This window comes from Urocampus carinirostris, chromosome 2 (genome assembly GCF_059441175.1).
Source record: "Urocampus carinirostris isolate Australia breed hairy pipefish chromosome 2, RoL_Ucar_1.0, whole genome shotgun sequence".
In the NCBI taxonomy this organism is placed as follows: Eukaryota; Metazoa; Chordata; class Actinopteri; order Syngnathiformes; family Syngnathidae; genus Urocampus; species Urocampus carinirostris.
This window is the reverse complement of record NC_142350.1, coordinates 21,836,513-21,850,485: the sequence shown is the minus strand read 5'-3', so window position 1 is coordinate 21,850,485 and position 13,973 is coordinate 21,836,513. Positions and strand designations below refer to the sequence as shown.

Here is a 13,973-nt window from a genome sequence, read left to right as displayed (position 1 = left end):
ATAAAATTGAAAACCAGGAAGCGCGTTTTTTTAAGGGTGTGGGCGTCGTCCGGCGAAACGTCTACGCGTTGACGTCACCGGTCGGGGCTTTCCTCCATGACGTCACGTAGCGGAGGGGGCAGAGGAATAAGGAGGAGGTGCTGCGGCGACCGCACAACGCACAAGCACAGCGTTCGCACACGAAGGAGCATCCACAATTTCTTCGCCTGTGGAGCGCCGAATCCGTCAGCCACTCGCGTCTCGGACATTATTCTTCCCTCTATCTTGAAGAAAAACGCGAGAGACTCATTTGCCTCGTCGAGGAGGGGAGGGGAAAGACTGGTAGGTGAAGCCTGTTCTGCTGTTGCTGGGCGATAGAAACGGACGTTTTTTTTGTTTTCTGCGTAAAATTTCCCCTAGTCATGCGTCAGAGGCGGCGTACACGTCCCAGTATAGCAAACACTAGAAGCTAATATTTCCGTTTCGAGTCTTGACATGTCCTTACTGGAAATACTGCATCATTTAACAAAGCAGAATCTCCTGTTACGAATGTCGGTAATCTCTGGGACATGTTGAATTACTGTTAACTTGGTGGGAGAGACAACTGTATGGACAGTCTGTCCTCATTCAGTTTGTCTACCTTATGTCTTATTTTCTAAGAGACATTATGAGTATTTAATTAACTCGATGCTAGACGGTTTTTCGGTGCCAGGCAATTTTTGCCATTTTGACTCCTTTTGAAGGCCAACAAAAATGTTTGTTGAGAAGTCACCAAACTTCTAAAGCAGGACCGATTTGGTAAGCTGAAAATGCTTGAGGGTCTGTCTTGAATAAAGTCACCCTCGTAGCTCGCCTTTGTAGCATTATCATTGGACTCGCTGGGTCTTGTGAAAAATTGCTACTGTCACCCAGTGAATTGATTTAAAAAAAAATGGTACAAATTTTCTATTGGTCAACATTATTGGCGGGCCACACATTATTAATTTTATGAAAGTGGAGTAAGCTAGTAAAATTTGATTAAGGGCTGTAACTGGAACGCTTTAACTCATCTTTCACTAGGAAAAAAGTATGCTATGAGTGAGTAACTTTTACTCCAGGCTGGAAATGTTTAAATGTAAGCTTAAAACACACTTCTACTCTATAGCATATGAATAAGTTATCTTTTTTGTTGACAATATCTGTGTATTATTTGTTATTGCAACATTCCTTGCAGCCTGGTCATCCTTGAAGGAGGATTACCACATGTGCGGTGCCTTCTCAGGGTTTCGTCATTTTCCTAATGTTGAGGTATTTGAGTTTTTCCTTGCCCTCGTGTAGGTTTTAGATCAGGGGATGGTGTAATAATAGTCTGTAATAATGGTCTGTGGTTTGCAATAACCTTTGCAGCCCTTTGGGACTCTTTGTGATTAAGGGTTATACAAATAAACATGACTTGACTTAACTGTTGAACATTGCTAAGTTTCCTAAATACCAGTTTTCAAGAAAATCCGAGAAAAAACGCTTTTGTGAAAGGATAGATTTTAAGCAGAACTTAGGTCCTCTTTTTTGCATTTGTGATACATACTGTATCCGGACAACACTTTTATTAAACACAAAGGCACCACTTTGCTTGCAAAATAACATTTTATTGCAAGAAAACTTTCAGAGCTTGATGTTTCCACTTCAATTGATCACATAATTTTGGTCACAATTGTGATCATGTTCTTTCATGCGACTGTGTCCCTGCTGTTGCGCTAGAAACGTCATCCCTCTCTGACTAGATGATGACGATGGGAATAAGTTCTGCTGAAGAGTGCCTATTTATATACTCATGACTCTCACCACACTGCTTCACTATGATTACTCGCCCTTTGGGGCTGCCTCCACACACACTCGTTCGTCAGATACAGGAAGCAACACCAGGAAATCTGACCACCTAAGCCTTGATTTTTACAGATTAGCTCCAAAAAACCTTTTTTTATACTAGTTTTGTAAAATAAAACCAAAAACTTTTAACATTTTGGCATATGGGGACAGTGATGTGCAATTTGCCCCCCCAAGTCATCCGGCACGCACATGATGATACTAATACCAGATTAAAGATATTCAAAGATATCTCTAGACATCAATAGATTCACTTAGTCACGTGACGCCGCTCAGTTCAGATATTGTATGAACTTTTCAAAACAATTCTTCCAAAAGATTGCCTTAATGTTTGAATACTATGAACACTTTGTTGACTGACATGACTGGATAGGTTAAGGAATGAGGCAGTAAGGAGAAGAACTGGTGTGGTGAGAAAGCTTGCTGAGAGCGAAGTTGGATCAAACTATATGATGCGGAGGGGGTAAACCACTGTATGCTGTCGAGCCTCTTTGCTGGTTAGGGGTTGCAAGGCTCAGAAACTCACCACTTGTTGGGCTGTGGGCTTCATGTTCGGTGTCAGGTTGGGAAGAGCGGAGTGGAATGAATATTTGGTGAATGTCTGTGTGTTTTGACTCAAGCCAAGGGGGATATGGATTCAGTATATAGATGGATGAACACACTTAAAAAAAAAAACTAAATAAGAATTAAAAATGAATACAACGTGACTTGATTTAAAATGAAAATACGTTCAATAATCTGAGTTTATTAATCAAGACTTCACAGTTTACATTAAGTTCCAAGAATTCTTCTCTTTTCTATACAAGCAGTCATTTCCAATTTCGCTCCCGATTTTCAATCCAGAAGCCGTCCGGATGTAGCATGCAGACTACACGATCAAAACGTCTGAAGGGAATAACATTTTTACGTTGGCCTTGGATAACTCGAATTTAAAATAACTGTAACCTCAATTGACTCATGGAGACAGAATCTGAATAAGTTCAAAGTGTGCTTTTATCCAATTTGAATGAAAATAAAACACTACCGACAACAGGATACATATGTCCGTCTGATTTTGGAGCAGATAATATCGCTTTTGCGTAATACTTTGTGCTGCACTATCACTATTGGAACGAAAAAAGTACATCTGGAAACTGCCGGTGCAGACCAGAGACATGTAACAGTTTGGTCCTTTATTGTAGATACATGTTCACAGTGTCAAAACTCCATTCTGTTAATGCAGGGGTGTCAAACTCATTTTAACTCGGGGGCCACACAATAGAACAAACATTCTGTCGGGGGCCGGACTAGTAAATTAAAGAGAAAGAAAAAGAGATAAAGAAATAAGAGAAAGAGGGAGGGAAAAGGAGAGAGGGTGGGACAAAGAAAGAAAGAGAGAGAGAGAGAAACAAAAGATAAAAATTCATGAGAGACGGGGAAAAGAAAGGGAGAGGAAGAAAGAAATCCAAAGAAAAATAGAAAGACAGAAGGAGAGAAAAGAGAAAAGAAAGTGCAAAGGGTAGAAAAGGAAAAAAGGAAGTTAGAGCAAAAGAGGTTAAAAGACACAGAGAAAGAGACAAAGAGCAACAAAGAGAGAGAAAAAGAGACAGAGAGTGAACGAGACAGAGAGAGTAGGAGAAAAGGGGTGGCGAAAAGAGAGAAAGAGAAAGAAAAAGAGAAAGGAGAAAGAGGAGAAAGAGAAAGCAGAACGGGAAAGGAGAAACAGAAGGGAGAAAGAGAAAGAAAAAGAGAAGGAAAAAAAAGAGAAAAAGAGAAAGAGAGAGAGAAATAAATACAAATACAACAGTGTCTTTGTGAGAGGCACCTGGCTTTGGCAACATCAAGTTGAAATATTTCAACCTGCAGCTTGTTTTTCTCCTGCGCTTCTTTGAGTATTGTCTCGCGGGCCGGATTCAATCCCTTAGCGGGCCTGATTTGGCCCGCGGGCCGCCTCTTTGACACCTGTGTGTTAATGTGACAAGAGCGCGTGTTTCTGTCCTCCCTTGAGAGAGACATTATGGATGGAGACAATCTGCCATGATTGTGGTTCCATCCAGCTGGAGACCCTCCCTTCGTCACATTCCCCTTTCCAAAGCTTTTCCACGCGTGTTGCCATTCCTAAAATATTCTCTTTCCTGTGTGTGTTTTATTTCCAGCGAAAGTGACGCAATACATAATTTAGGCTCAAAATCAACAGCACAGCTGGACTGGAGGGCGCACAGGTAGTAGACATTTTCAAAGACTCGGGTCTCTCTTACAATGACCAGTCTTTGAAATGTATTACTTGTGCTCAAACTGCGGGCTGTGGGCCCAATACGGCGTGACAACCTACTTTTAGTGACCCACTCAAAATATTGCTACTTAAACCTTTTAACATTTTTGTAAAATTCACCTATTATCCCCATCCAAGATGTACCCGAAGTAAATTGAATGATGTTCTATAACCCTTTGGATAATATGGACGCTTTTGTTCACTTTGAAAGGTAACACTCTTAAGTTTTGTCCCAAATTGAAATGATCACTGAAAGTGCTACCTACATTGCTTAATTTAAGTCAGAACACACAGAAATAGAAGGTTTTATTTTTGCCTAAATTTTGTTTTCACATGCCTGCTTTGGAAATGTCATTGGCTAACCAATGTGTGATTTCTGAAGCTGAAGTAGGTCATGTTGTTTGGTTCAACACAGGCCCTCAAAGGTTAAGGACCGTGAAAAAAATCTTGGACTTGGCCGAGAGTGGTCAGAAGCTGACGACCGTGTTGGAAATCATCTGACGAGTTTTTTTGTTTTCAAACGGAAATGATGTGGCGACACAAACTAATTATAAGAAGCAACGTCCGACAAAGCAGAACTGTTTTAGGTGGATTTCTATTTATTTGTCAGCATTACCGTGTGTTTTGGAGTCAATATTTTACACGGTTGGATTCTATGGATTGCCTTGGATATAACAAGACCATGCACGCAGAGAATAGTTTCATCAGCTGACTACCAGAGCACGTTATCGGTGAGCAATGCCGTTTTTTTAGTTTTTGGATATCTTGTTTCAGACTAATGGTAATGTTTCTGTGATGAGTATATTGAAATGGTCATCATGTCTTATATTCTAAGAGTTTACGCTTTCTGATGATATGTGGCATGACTTTTTTTTTCACTGACCGGTGACATTGCGAAGACACAACTTTGAGTTTATCAAAGATGTATTGATCTTTGGCCAAAGTCTGCTCGCTTTCAGTCTTGGTTTGCTTCCTGACAAGTTCTTTTCCGCCCCAGAAATATCGGAACTGTGACCTCACGCGTAAGCGCACCAGCTTCCCGCAATTGAACGACTCGCCTTACACATAGCCCATGATGATTACACGCTTGCTCTTTGCGTGTGTCCATTCATTGTGCTGCTGTTTCCTCTTCAGACACGCAAAACTCAGCGGGTCACTAGATCCGGACACACTCGTTCTGCTAACTTTGCACTTTTTCTTTATTCATTTAATTGTTTCTTGAAAAATCCACCTGTGACACGCAGTGAGACTCGTCTCTAGTGAGGCGCAGTACGATTTACAAATGAAAAAAACTACATCGTATTCATTATTTGATTGGAAACCAATATATAAACTGCAGCATAGAAAATGTTTATTTCCTTACCTTGTAAATGAAGTGTTTGCCCTGCTCCTTTTGAATAAAATAATTATTGGATAGGTAATCCTTCATTATGAAAATAAATCCACGCAACGAGAAACAAATTGCTGGAAGGCTTGACTTGATATTAGCTTGCTATTACCAGTGTTTTTCAACTGGTGGGTCATCACCCAAAATTGGGTCTCGGACTAATTGGTAGTGGGTTCGCAGGGCCTTTGCTTTGGCAAATCAATGCTAAGAAGAAGAACATGCAGAGGGTCAACTACACTTTATAACTGTAGTTGGCCATAAAGCCCCGCTAGATCTCTGTTTAGTCTATCAGCACCATCCCAATTGTGTTTGAGAGGGACCACATTTCATTCAATTGTGATTTTGTTTGCCTTGTTTACTTTATCTGGCCACAATAATGGGTCCCAAGAACATTATTTATGAGGGGAATGAAATGTGAAAAGCAGTGACTAAAACGAGGTGGAAGTATCTGTGCTTTAAACTGCACAATGCGGCAGCGTGTTGGGGAGGCAGCGTCAAGAAGAAGGATGCCTCTCGTCTCAATAAACTGGCTAGGAAAGCGAGCTCTGTTGTGGGCAAAGAGCTGGACAGCCTAACAACAGTAGCTGAGAGACGAGCAATGAAAAAGCTGCGGTCAATCATGGACAATCCATCGCATCCACTACACAGCATTATCTCCAGACAGAAGAGCAGTTTCAGCGACAGACTGCTGTCACTGTCTTGTACTACGGACAGACTGAAGAGATCTTTTCTTCCTCATGCCATGAGGCTCTTTAACTCCACCCGGCAGAGTAAAGGCCCACATTAAACCACACCACCTACATTGGATATTACCGAATTTTACTGCAATATGTATTCTGTGTAGCGCTATTTAGTTACTCTATATAACACGCTACAGTGGGCATTTGCACGTCACACTGGGTATTTGTATATTGCATTCTTTTGGCTTTACTATTGTACTGTTCTCAGCTCAGGGATGCTGCTGGAAATGTGAATTTCCCTTCGGGGATGAATAAAGTATCTATCTATCTATCTACAATCCTCTCGTTGGATACATTTGAGAAGTGGATTATTTTTCTCAATTTGGGTCACAACGTGTCATTTGGTTGGAATGGTGGGTCCTGAAGCTAGACCACTTGAGAACCACAATGTTTGGGGCCGAGGTGTGCGGCAAAATCAGAGTCTTTGGTACACCATTGCCCCCTGCCCTGAGGCAAGAGAATTGTGTGACCCGCACCGCATCTACGGATGCTGAGCACAGTCATACGTTACATTCTGTACCTTTTGAGTAAATCTATCGATAGATGGGTAATTCTCCATTATGAAAAAAGTCCTTGAATCGAGAAAAAAAATTATTGAATGGCGTAACTTGCTGTAAGCTTGCTAATACTATCACTAATTCTATTGGTTGGGGGTGAGGTTTGCGCTTAATCAAGATCTTAAGTTTTTCTTCCTCTGCCTTGAGGCAAGAGAATTATGTGCTTCACTCAGCATCTGCACACATTAATACTTCACACCCAAATTGTATTAATAATCTTCATTATGCAATGTGAAAATGCAGCAATTTTGAAAACGCAACCCCACAGTCCATTTTAGATTTTTCATGATGACATGCAAGGCAGGGCCTCCCCTGACTGCACGGTATCTGCCATATAAATCGGGGTCAGTGCCACATTGTCACAGTCTGATTGTAAAGACAAAAGGCTCAAGACGCCATTTTAAACCTTTACTTGTTTAAGAATGCATCTATCCAATTGCTGTTTAGTTTAGTTTTTTTCCCCGGTAAAACGCAGTCATAGGTGTGTTTTTCTGTGTGTGTAAAGCTGTGATTGTGTTATTTCCTCGCCCACACACATAGCAGTGAAATTTTGAGGACTCTGCTTGCATTCCATGTGGGCAGCTTTTCTTGTAGGCATGTCAAATCTTGACTGTGAACTGAATCATTATCCCATGGCAAAAACTTGAATTCCTTATGATAATTGATTTTATTAATCTAGGTCAACAGTTAGTCTCTTAATGCCTCTAGCTAGGGCTCAATGGATATAAAAAAAATAAAATCTTAATCTGTCAGCCAGTCTGGACAGTAACAATTCCAATCAATTTCAAATGATACACCCTACCCATCTCTCATATTTTTAAATGAAGTTTTATTTAAAAAGAAATACAGAAAAAGTAGATAATCTTTTGCAAAATGTTCCAACCAATAAATTATTTTTTATCATTTCTAATGCAAACTAACTCCCATCACTCGTTTAAAAAATAGCGAATCGGTTTGTGCCCAACTTGGTTAAACAATTCCCTTCTTGTTATTTATTGTTCATTCCCACAATTTAACTATTTAATACATTTTCAAATTGTCATTTTTTTTTCTAATGAATTAATATACTTCATACATTTTATTGCCTAGCCATAGCACGACAAAGCAACAGGGTCAAAAATTAACCAATTTGGGTTAAGCATGAAAAGAACCCTACACTTCAATTTGATTTGACCTCACTTTCTGGGTTACAATAAAAACCACACCTAAGTTGGTCTATTCCTTTTTTTAACAACCAAAGAGTGTGAGTTTGTTTATATTAATAATAAAACGTATCCCCCCCAAAAAATAATTCACAATAACTACCAAAACTTGGCTTAAGACTTCTTCGACTAGTTAACATGTTGACTGGCTTGCTTGGGTGCTAGTGTTCTTCACATGACGTCAGTTCTCAGGAAGTCAAAGACGAGACAGACTGTCTTCAAAATACTTATGCCGTAAAATAATTGCCGAACATGCGGACAACAGGCTGGATTAGGCCCATTGGGATTTCAATCCGGCCCGCAGAACAACGCTGTAAGAAGCACAAGGGAAAAATGAGCTGCAGTTTCGAATATTTCCAATGGATGTCGCCAAAGCCAGGCGCCACTAACAAAGGACCCACTGTAGCTGTATTTTATTCTCTCCCTCTTTCTCTCTCCCTCTTTCTCTTTCATTTTCCCTTTCTTTCTTCCCCACTCATTTTTCTTCCCTTCTTCTCTTTTCTTTCTCTCGTTCTTTCTTTTCCTTTTCTTTCTTTCTTTCTCTCACACTTTTTCTCTTTCATTTACCCTTTTTTCTACCCTATTTTTCTCTCTCCCTCTCACCCCCTTTCTCTTTATCTTGCTTTCTTTTCTCCCCCTTCTTTTCTCTTTCTCTCCTTCTCTTTTTCTCTGTTTTATTCTGTCTGTCTTCCAATTTCCCTTTATCTCAAACAGGGTTGTACTTGAATGAGCTGGTGAAATCGGAGTAAACTTTAAACCCTAAAGAGTTGGTTGAATCATTCGTTGGGATCATAATGATATACTGGCACATGCAGACCAACAAGCGCCTGCACATGTGATCACGCCACCCGACAATTCACAAACGTGTGATCCCTCCCCCCCCTCTTATCAATAATGCGGTGCGAGTGCGTAACATCTTGCGCAATTTGGTTGCAGGAACGTCATTTCGAACGTTGCGGTAACGTTCCCAGTTTTGTTGAAACTCACACAGTCCATTAGATAATAGTGTTATGCGCAATAGAGCAGCCGTGCAGTGGGAGGACATTTAAGACCAAGCCGATATGCATAGCTGCTATAGGCTAAGAGTTGTGCAATTAATGGAGTTAATCTGCTGAATTAATTAGTTATCAACTACGTAATAGTGTCACGATTACTGATTTGGGGCACCTGCGACTGTCTCGTTGGCGCCAACAGCCCTGGTCGCTGATTGGCTCCCTGCCACTTTTTAAACCCCCCGGCTCCCTGTTACCAGCGTCAGACAGTCCTGCGAACCTACGCTTTTGCTAGGCAAGCACCGTACTCTCCGACAATCTCCTGCCTGATTACCTGTTTCTGGACCCGTTTCGGCCCTGCTCTTCTGCCCCGGCCGTTGACCTGTTTTGCACTGTTTCCTGTCTGATACTTGTTGCCGACTTTTTTTACTGGACTCGATTACCGCCCTTGTTCCCCTGTCTCGGTTACCGACCAGCTTTCCTGCCACCCACGACTATCCCCGCTCGACACGGAAGTGCCACTTCCGTGTCCCTGCCATCAACTACCCGTGTTCGACGGTCGTGGGATCGTGGAAGCAAGCACTGCTCTCTTTTTCAATAAAACTGAGTTAAACAGTCTCTGGCTTGTAACAAATAGTGACATTAGAGCAAGTTTTAGGTGGCTTTTTCTTAGCAAGAACTACGACGGTTAGATTGGTGTTAAAACTGAATAAATCAGTTATTCTCGTTTAAACATTTCACACATAGTTTAAATCAAATGCATCTTTTGGTTGGTACACATGTCCTGTCTCTAATTAGTGTGCATTACAGTTACAACTACTTGAAAACATAGAACATTTAAGTTGCTGTGCCATACCTCTCTAAAGATTATCTTATTTTAATGAACCTTTATGTGGTGTTAGGGTCTCCAGCCAGTGACCCATTTCAAGGTTATAAAATGTCATAACTGATGTGGATCAGCGACAATAAAATCAAATTACAATGGGAATATATGGTTATGAATTCATATGTTTGTTAGGATGTTTCATTTACTATATTGAGCGATACTTCTTTCTTTTTGGGTCTCAGGACTGAGTTAGACCTAGGAGGGAAAATTGTCCCGCTAACACTGGTTGGTGGTGCCAATTCCTAACACAAAACGAAGGTTAGTTTGAAAACGAATATATGTAATTGTAACTACCCTGTATCGGCTGAAAATCAGTTATTGGCTTATTCGTGTAAGTCAAAAGGCGAAAATATGTCCTAGTGCCATCTGGTGAAACCTTGGTGCTATTGTGAGATTCATTTTATTGCTTATTTAAGTTTTTTCTCTCTGTGTTTAACTTAGAGATGTTTTGGTGGACATACTTTGATATTCCATGTTGAACGTTATTTTTTAGATTTATTGTAACCCGTTTTTTATGCTCTTCTGCCAACTGCTAATTTTAATGAGCCTTGTGTGAACTTGGAATTTGAAGTATGAAAAAGTCCACGTTGATTTAAATTTCAACCTGCTTTAAACATAAAGGGTTCATACAAGCGCTTAAAATCCTTAAGTCTTTGAATTTAAAGTTATGTTTTCATGGTCTGATAATTGCTTGAATTTTGGGTGAAGTGTTTGTAAATGCTTAAAATTGTTGCCATGTTTCTCAACAAATCTGCCTAAAATGATGCTGACACTGCTCTCTGGTGGCTTCGCCTTGGCATTGCATTTCTTCCCTCGTGATTAACGTCGGCTTAAATGAGTTTGTATGACATTTTCCTATTAAATGTGCAAGGAGTACGCATCAGTTATGGACATTCAGGGGCTATGCAAAAAACTATGGTAGTGTTTCCCAGTCGTGAATTGTAATGGAAGAACTTGCGGCAACTGAAAATGTAAGCTACATATTAGTGACATTTTACCCTTATTTGGGGAGAGTTTTGTCTTAAAAATATTAACACAGATCCTTAAATATATTAGCGATTTACTTACCAGATTTCTTTTTATTGGCTTTGAAAATTATCAAAAGGTGCTTGAATTTGGCCATGAAAAAATGTGGACCAACCCCGAGCAAGACAGGAAAATTGCCTGTCACAATTGCCCAAAATGAAAAGCTAATGTCATATAGTGCCAAATAAATTACACAAACACAATTTAATGTTTTTCACTATTTTTCTAGTGCCAGAAAAATGACACAAACACACTTCAATGTTTTTCACTATTTTTCCAGTTCAAAATGTTTTGCCAGTTATATATTAATATGTAGTGATTATTACTATATATAAAAAAAATTCAAGCAACATTTTATGTTTATTAGTGTTTTTACTTCTGATGCAGAAAGATTTACATTTACTGGTTTAAACCATCAGAAGACCAATTTTCCTGTCCCCAGTTATGCTATCGGAGTAAATTCAAAAAGTGTAATGGTGAACGCGCAGCAACACGCCAAGGATGGCTTATTGAAATAAAAGATGCAATTTGACTTTTGGACTGGAAAACCTGTTAGCTCATTCACCGTCACCTGTTGATGTTCACCGGCTGTAGCTTAAAAGTGTCCGAAAGCGGTGGTTTGTTATCTTTCTAGAGTATATTTGCTGCAAGGTTTTCATCAGAGTGCCGGATGGAATCGTAGAGCGCTCTCACAAACATTTATCGGGATCAAAGCACAAAAGGCATCAGGTGTTTTTTATCGCAAGTGGCAGGCAGCCTTACGTGTGTTGTTGAATTTATTAGGCTTTATGTGGGACTATGAGGCTTTTGTTGTATGGCAAACCCCACAGTTTGACCTTGAGAAGGTGACGGTGTTGCCACGGTTACAGCCAATGCCTGCATTGTTGTCATTTTAGGTATGTATATACCACGTAGGACTGCAAATAACAAGAACTTTAATAATGAACTTGTCACCGACTTTTGAAACTGTCCATCAAATTATCGAATTTTTTTTCTTAAGTGTCGCACAAAGATGATTTCATTCTGTAGCAAATGAAAACAAACACAAGAGAAATAGTAGCCATGAAAAAAATACACCTTTTATAGAACATACGGCAGGTTTGAACACAAAATATCTATAAAAATGTCTTATCTAAAACCAATTAGGCACAGTGCTCGGTCAGTTTAGACATAAACAAATCTCTGTCCATTTCTAAGGACAGGCAAAGAAATAATATATTAAAATTAAAAACACACTTTTTACCACTGTAAACCAAAAACAAGTTTATGAGTAGTAGTAATTGAAACGCACACCATGTGCATTTTGTGAAATACATTCTGTAGTCAACTGCAAAGTCTGTAACAAAAGTACTGAACGATTCTCAACAGTTTAAAATCAAAAGGTTTTAACTACTAATATTTGTCGTTTTAAATGTTTTGACAACTGACTTTTGTTGTTCGGACTGCATGCATTTAACTCCAAATACCGTTTGTCGGACAAAGTCTGGCAAAACGCTCAAGCTCTCTTTTGTAGCGATATATGCATGTATAAAATGGACAATGCATGTCATCAAAACCGTTTTGGCTTGAACGTTATTTGAATCTTATTGATTCGATTCAGACTCATTTCGTTTAACTGTCTGCTCTGCCCTTTAAATGTTCATGTGTCACCGAGCTACCGCCATGATACGCAAAGTATTTTCATTTGCTGTATCCAGGCTATAATGCTATAAAAATTAAGACATTTTGGTACGCGTACTTGATGTCCATGCCACCATTTCTATATGTTTATGTAACAGCTTGAGACAGAGACTAGTGCGCATAAGGAGGTCGCTGGTTCGCGCCTCGACCGAGACATACCTAATTGGTATAATGGCGGCGCCCTCTGGCTGCGGCTGCATCGACTCGCTACAACGGGTCAGATGTATCGACATTTCGTTCTGTGTACATTGTTACAAAGAATGACAATACAAAGGAAATTATTATTGTTATTATTATAAGCGACTCTCAGCAGAGATTATATTAATTCAAAGATGCCTCCCTCTGTTGGAAACATGTGTCAGGCGACAATAAACGTCTTTGTTGACTATTTTTAAATTTGATTTTTGCTGACAACATTGACTGAAGCTGCAACCCTATCACTAGTGTGTGTAAACCTTTGTTTAACCCGTAAACGTTTTGTAAAATTTGCCCCAAATCCCAATCCAAGACGTACCCAAAGTAAATTGAATGCTGTTCTTAAAAAGTTTGGAGAATATGGACGCTTTTTAAACTATTTTGAAAGGTAAATTGTGTCTTAGACTGAAATAATCCCTGCAAGTGCTACTCACAATGAGTAATCGGAGTTGGAAAACACAGGTATAAAATGTTTTTATTCTTGCCTAAAATGAATCACAAATTGCTTTGCGCACATTTAATTTCTCTGATTTGAATACACATTGAAAAATTGTACAGTAATCCCTCGGTTATCACGGTTAATGGGGACCAAAACCACCCGCGAAAAGTGAAAATCCGCAAAGTAGCAATGCCCCTTCAAAAATGGTTAATTTTTTCTTTTTTTTAAAATTATTTTATTTTATTTTATTTATTTTTTTTAGAACCACGAAGCTCTGAACCCGCGAACGTGGAAACACGAAGTAGCGACGCCCCTTCAAAAATGCTTAAAATAGTTTTTTCTTTTTTTATTATTTATTTTAATATTATTATTTTTTAGACCCGCGAAGCTCTGAACCCGAAGTAGCGAGGTCCCACTGTATACATTTATGTTGGAAATGATCCTCTAAGCAATACAGGCCCGTATAGACCGCAAAACAAAAACTGCAATTGGCTAAAAAAGATGTCAGTCAAAACTTCAGAAGCAAATGGCCAATAGAAAATAATTGTGCTAGTCTTAATTTGTAAAGGGGAATTGTGGGGCTAAACAGACAGCTAGCAACAAGAAACGTCCACCGATGCAGAGGTGGTTTTAGTGAATTTTTCTATTAGTGGGCATTATCGTGTGCTTGTCCCGAATGTAACAAAGCGTTTTTTGCAGAAATTCAAAGAAGTTGAAAACGGCCATTTACGTAATTGGTTCGTCACGACGGCTTTTTAGTATTCGGTTATCTTTCT

The 13,973-nt window shown here is 39.5% G+C and overlaps 1 protein-coding gene across 1 annotated transcript in view; it reads left to right on the top strand.

Annotated features, from left to right (window-relative positions):
* The first annotated feature begins 170 nt into the window (after positions 1-170).
* The window catches only part of rnf19b (ring finger protein 19B), a 42,935-nt gene continuing 29,132 nt past the window's right edge, over positions 171-13,973 (top strand). The window contains exon 1 of the mRNA XM_088329360.1: positions 171-321. The gene's annotated coding sequence lies outside the window, so the exon portion shown is untranslated. The remainder of the gene's footprint in view (positions 322-13,973) is intronic.